Here is a 5,002-nt window from a genome sequence, read left to right on the forward strand (position 1 = left end):
CCTCTAGGACCGCGGAGGTTTCGCGACTCTCTGGTCAGACAAAGAGAGTGGCGCCCGCGCGAGTGGGCCCGGACCAATCGACGGCCGCCCTCCCGCCCAGACCAATCAACGGCCGCAGACAGCACCCGGAGAGTCACGTGACGAACAGGGCCCCGCCCCTCCTATTTAATCACAACATAATTTACAATTATTCTATGATTCAGGAGCGACACAATTCGTTTCTTTGGCTGTGTGTTTGTGGAGGGGAGAAAGGTTATCAGAGGAAGGAAGAAAAATGGGCCAGGCGCGGTGGCTCACGCCTGTAATCCCAGCACTTTGGGAGGCAGAGGCGGGCGGATCACGAGGTCAAGAGATTGAGACCATCCTGGCCAACATGGTGAAACCCCGTCTGTACTAAAAATACAAAAAAATTAGCAGGGCGTGGTGGCGCGCGCCTGTAGTCCCAGCTACTCGGGAGGCTGAGGCAGGAGAATCACTTGGACTCGGGAGGCGGAGCTTGCAGTGAGCCAAGATCCCGGCACTGCACTCCAGCCTGGGCGACAGAGTGAGACTCCACCTCAAAAAAAAAAAAAAAAGAATATTAGATTTTAATTAAAGGGATAATTGTGTGACTTATGTAAATTACCCCCAAAATACAATTTTAATGTGAGTAAGGAGTTAATTTTTCCTTTTTCCTTTTTTTTTTTTTTCTTTTTTGAGACGGAGTCTGGCCTCGTTGACCAGGCTGGAGTGCAGTGGCGCAGTCTCGGCTCACTGCAAGCTCCTCCTCCCGGGTTCACGCCATTCTCCTGCCTCAGCGTCCTCAGTAGCTGGGGCTACAGGCACGCGCCACCATGCCCGGCTAATTTTTGTATTTTTAGTAGAGATGGGGTTTCACCATGTTGGCCAGGCTGGTCTTGAACTCCTGACCTCAAGTGATCAGCCTGCCTCGGGCCTCCCAAGTTTGTTTGTTTTTTACTTCTTCTAAAACAAAACAGGCCGGGCGCGGTGGCTTAAGCCTGTAATCCCAGCACTTTGGGAGGCTGAGAGGGGGGAATCACGAGGTCAGGAGATTGAGACCATCCTGGCTAACACGGTGAAACCCTGTCTCTACTAAAAAATAAAAAATAAAAAAAAACTAGCCGGGCGAGGTGGCGGGCACCTGTAGTTCCAACTACTCCGGAGGCTGAGGCAGGAGGATGGCATAAACCCGGGAGGCAGAGCTTGCAGTGAGCTGAGATCAGGCCAGCCACTGCACTCCAGGCTGGGTGACAGAGCAAGACTCCGTCTCAAAAAGAACAAAACAGGACACATCTGCAGAACATGCAGGTTTGTTACATGTGCCATGGTGGTTTGCTGCACCTATTGACCCGTGCTCTAAGTTCCCTACCGTTACCTGGGACTCCCCAACAGGCCCAGGTGTGTGTTGTTACCCTCTCTGTGTCCATGCGTTCTCAGTATTCAGCTCCCACTTGTGAATGAGAACATGCTGTGTTTGGTTTTCTGTTCCTGTGTTAGTTTGCTGAGGCTGATGACATCCAGCTTCATCCATGTCCCTGCAAAGGACAAGATCTCATTCCTTTTAATGGCTGCTTAGTATTCCATGATGTGTATGTACCACATTTTCTTTATCCAGTACACCATTGATGGGCATTTGGGTTGGTTCCATGTCTTTGCTATTGTAAATAGTGTTGCAATAAACATACGTGTGTTGGTCGAGCACAGTGGCTCACGCCTGTAATTCCAGCACTTTGGGAGGTCAAGGCAGGCAGATTACTTGAGATCAGGAGTTTGAGACCAGCCTGGTCAACATGGTGAAACCCCGTCTCAACTAAAATACAAAAATTACATGGTGGCAGGAGTATGTACTCCCAGCTACTCAGGAGGCTGAGGCAGGAGAATTGCTTGAACCCAGGAGGCGGAGGCTGCAGTGAGCCAAAATTGTGCCATTGTCCTCCAGCCTGGGAGACAGAGTGAGACTCTGTCTCACAAATAAATAAATAAACTGTGCCATTGTACTCTAGCCTGGGCAACAGAGTGAGACTCTGTAAATAGGCTCTACCATTGTACTCCAGCCTGGGCGACAGCTGTGACCCTGACGTGATTTGAACACGCAACCTTCTGATCTGGAGTCAGATGCGCTACCATTGCGCCACAAGGTCTTGGAAACATAAATTTTTTGTGCTTTAGATGGACCCTATTTCAGCAGTTGTCAGGTGTAGTGACCAGTATAGTTTTTTTTACTAGCCTTTAATTAATTAATTAATTAATTAATTAAAAATACAAGAGATGGGATCGTGCCGCGTTGCCCAGACTGGTTTCGAACTCCTGGGCTCAAGCGATCCTCCCATCTCGGCCTCCCAAAGTTCTGGGATTACAGGCATGAGCCATCCCGCCTGACTCCTGTTTGCTTTAACAGAAAACGGAAACACTCAGTGCTCCAGGTTCGAGACATTTGAACATAGGGAAAGCAGTGAGGTCAGGCCTGGCCACCTCTAGGCAGAGGACAAGGAACTCAGTCCAGCAGGTCGTTCCAGGAATACAAACGTGGGGAGGGAGCCGGATGACAGGTCAGGCCAGCGCAGTCCTGTAGGAGCCGCTTGGGGAAGACTACTGACTTCCTCCTCGTTTGTTTTGAATAAAGCTTTGTCCTAGTGGCGCTTGAACTTCAAATGCTGGAGATCAGGCTGCACCACCAACACTTTTCCAAGGACAGCAGCCCCTCCAGGGTGGGCGGGTAGTTTTTGGATTGGGAAGGCAACTATTTCCTGAGCTCTGAACCGTTTTATTTATTTTTTCAGTTAGAGACAGCGTCTCACTTTGTCACCCAGGTTGGAGTGTAGTGGCACAATGATAGCTCACTACAGCCTCAACCTCCCGCACTCAAGGGATCCTCCCGCCTCAGTCTCCTAAGCAACAGCTGGGACTACAGGTATGTGCGACCACATCTGGTGTTGTTATTTTTGTTTTTGTTGTTTTGTTTTGCTTTTTTGAGAGACAGTTTTGCTACGTTGCCCAGGCTGGTCTTGAACTCCTGGGCCAGCAACCGCCCCAGCCTCCCAAAGTGCTCCTCCTGCACTGTTTTAAGGTCCCATCTGGTCCTGTGAATGCAGCCCATCTGGAAGCACAGTCCCTCGGCTGGGGTCCCTACAGATGTGAACAGTGCCAGCGCCGTGGCTCAAGCCTGTAATCCCAGCATCTTTGGGAGGCCGAGGCTGGCGGATCACGAGGTCAGGAGATCGAGACCATCCTGGCTAACATGGTGAAACCCCGTCTCAAAAATACAAAAACAGCTGGGCGCGGTGGCGGCTTCTGTAGTCCCAGCTACTCTCGGGAGGCTGAGCCAGGAGGAATGGCCCCTGAACCTGGGAGGCGGAAGCAGTGAGCCGAGATCTCGCCACTGCACTCCAGCCTGGGTGAGACACAGCGCCAGACTCCGTCTCAAAAAAAACAGATGTGAACAGCACGACCTAAATATTGGCTCTGAATTTTTCCTCACACTTTAGCTAATAGGTGCTGGTCCACTGCTGAAGTGCAATTTACTAAAGAAATCTTTAGGGCTAAAGAACAGAAAATAAAACCAAGGTTGAGAGTGCCAGCGCCATCACGTCTCGGTGGCTAAAGAAAGGATTATATATGTTTGACCCCGACGTGATTTGAACACGCAACCTTCTGATCTGGAGTCAGACGCGCTACCGTTGCGCCACGAGGTCCTGGAAGAATAAGTTTTTTGTGTTTTAGATGGATCCTATTTCAGCAGTTGTCAGGTGTAGCGACCAGTATAGTTTTTTTTTTACTATCCTTTTATTATGGTTTGGGATTGACTAAGAGTTCTTTCCCTTTTGTAATGCAGCTATTCAGAGGGAAGTGTAAAAGTAAACGAAACAGCATAGAAACAGATGCCACCACGGGTGCGAATAATCCCTTCTCTATCTGCCAAAACACCTCAAAGTCATGAGCCCCTAAGGAGAAACGTATGGGAAGCCACAGTGGAAAATGAGAAAGCGCAGTTTAGCGGAGAAGGCTGGGGCGGTGTTCTGAGGGATTCGGATTTTCTTCTCCCCAGCCCTCTGCATGGGGAACACTAAGAATTTGCACGTGAGCCAGATCAACGAAAGAGTACTGAGTAGCCAGGCCGGGCGCGGGGAGTTACGCTCTGTGGGAGTCCCAGCACTTTGGGTGGCCGGGAAGCTGGGCGGGTCATCGAGGCCAGGGGGAGTTCGAGACCAGCCTGGGCCAACATGGTGAATCCCCATCTCTACTTGAAAATATAAAATTAGTTAGGAAGTGTAGGGAGTGGAGCGCTTGTAATCCCAGTTACTGGGAGGCAGACTGCTTGAATTCGGAAGGCTGAGGTACAGTGAGCTTGGTGGCAGGAGATCGCGCCATTCCACTCCAGCCTGGGCGACAGAGCGACTCCCCGGCTCTCAAAAAAAAAAAAAAAAAAAAAAAAAAAAAAGTATATTTGGAATAATCTGCTCCCTCCAACCCACCCCCACCTTCCCTGAAACAACCCCAGTTCGTTAACTAAAACCTTGGCATTTATAGGTATACAATCACAGCTCCTGTGCCCTCAGCCCTTCCATACGCCCCAGGGGATCGGGCATCGCGTCGCTTCCCTCCGGCCTCTTCCCGGGCCTCCTCCCAGGATCTCCAGGCGGATCCCAGCTCTGGCGTCTCCTGGGTGTCCCCGCGAGTGTCCAGTGCCGGCGTGGCATGACAAAGTGGTGCCACTGGCCACTCCTGGACTTCATGCCTCCCTGCGCGGCCCACGGAAGCAGCGACCCTCAGCTTCCCCTCCCACAGCCCTCAAGTCCATCAGCACCCGGAGGCTGCCTCTTCCTGGACACAGTGCAGTCAGGTCTCTTCGGTCCCTCGTAGTCTTCCAGGTCCCCTTCTCGCACCTCCAGCTAGCGCGCGCTGCCCGCCCTACGCCCTCCCTCCCAGAACAGACCTTTAAGTCAGACCCTCAGGCTGTGACTTGCACCTGAGTCAAACAAAGCATAGTAGAAGCGCGGTGAAC

General features: G+C 51.3%; 2 non-coding genes across 2 annotated transcripts; both read right to left on the minus strand.

The window, feature by feature from the left end:
- Window positions 1-2,069: 2,069 nt before the first annotated feature.
- On the minus strand, window positions 2,070-2,141 carry TRNAW-CCA. The gene has a single exon. It is a non-coding gene; the product is annotated as a tRNA-Trp (tRNA).
- Window positions 2,142-3,620: 1,479 nt separating this feature from the next.
- TRNAW-CCA lies at window positions 3,621-3,692 on the minus strand. The gene has a single exon. It is a non-coding gene; the product is annotated as a tRNA-Trp (tRNA).
- Window positions 3,693-5,002: the final 1,310 nt, after the last annotated feature.

Source organism: Papio anubis, chromosome 4, assembly GCF_008728515.1.
Source record: "Papio anubis isolate 15944 chromosome 4, Panubis1.0, whole genome shotgun sequence".
NCBI lineage: Eukaryota > Metazoa > Chordata > Mammalia > Primates > Cercopithecidae > Papio > Papio anubis.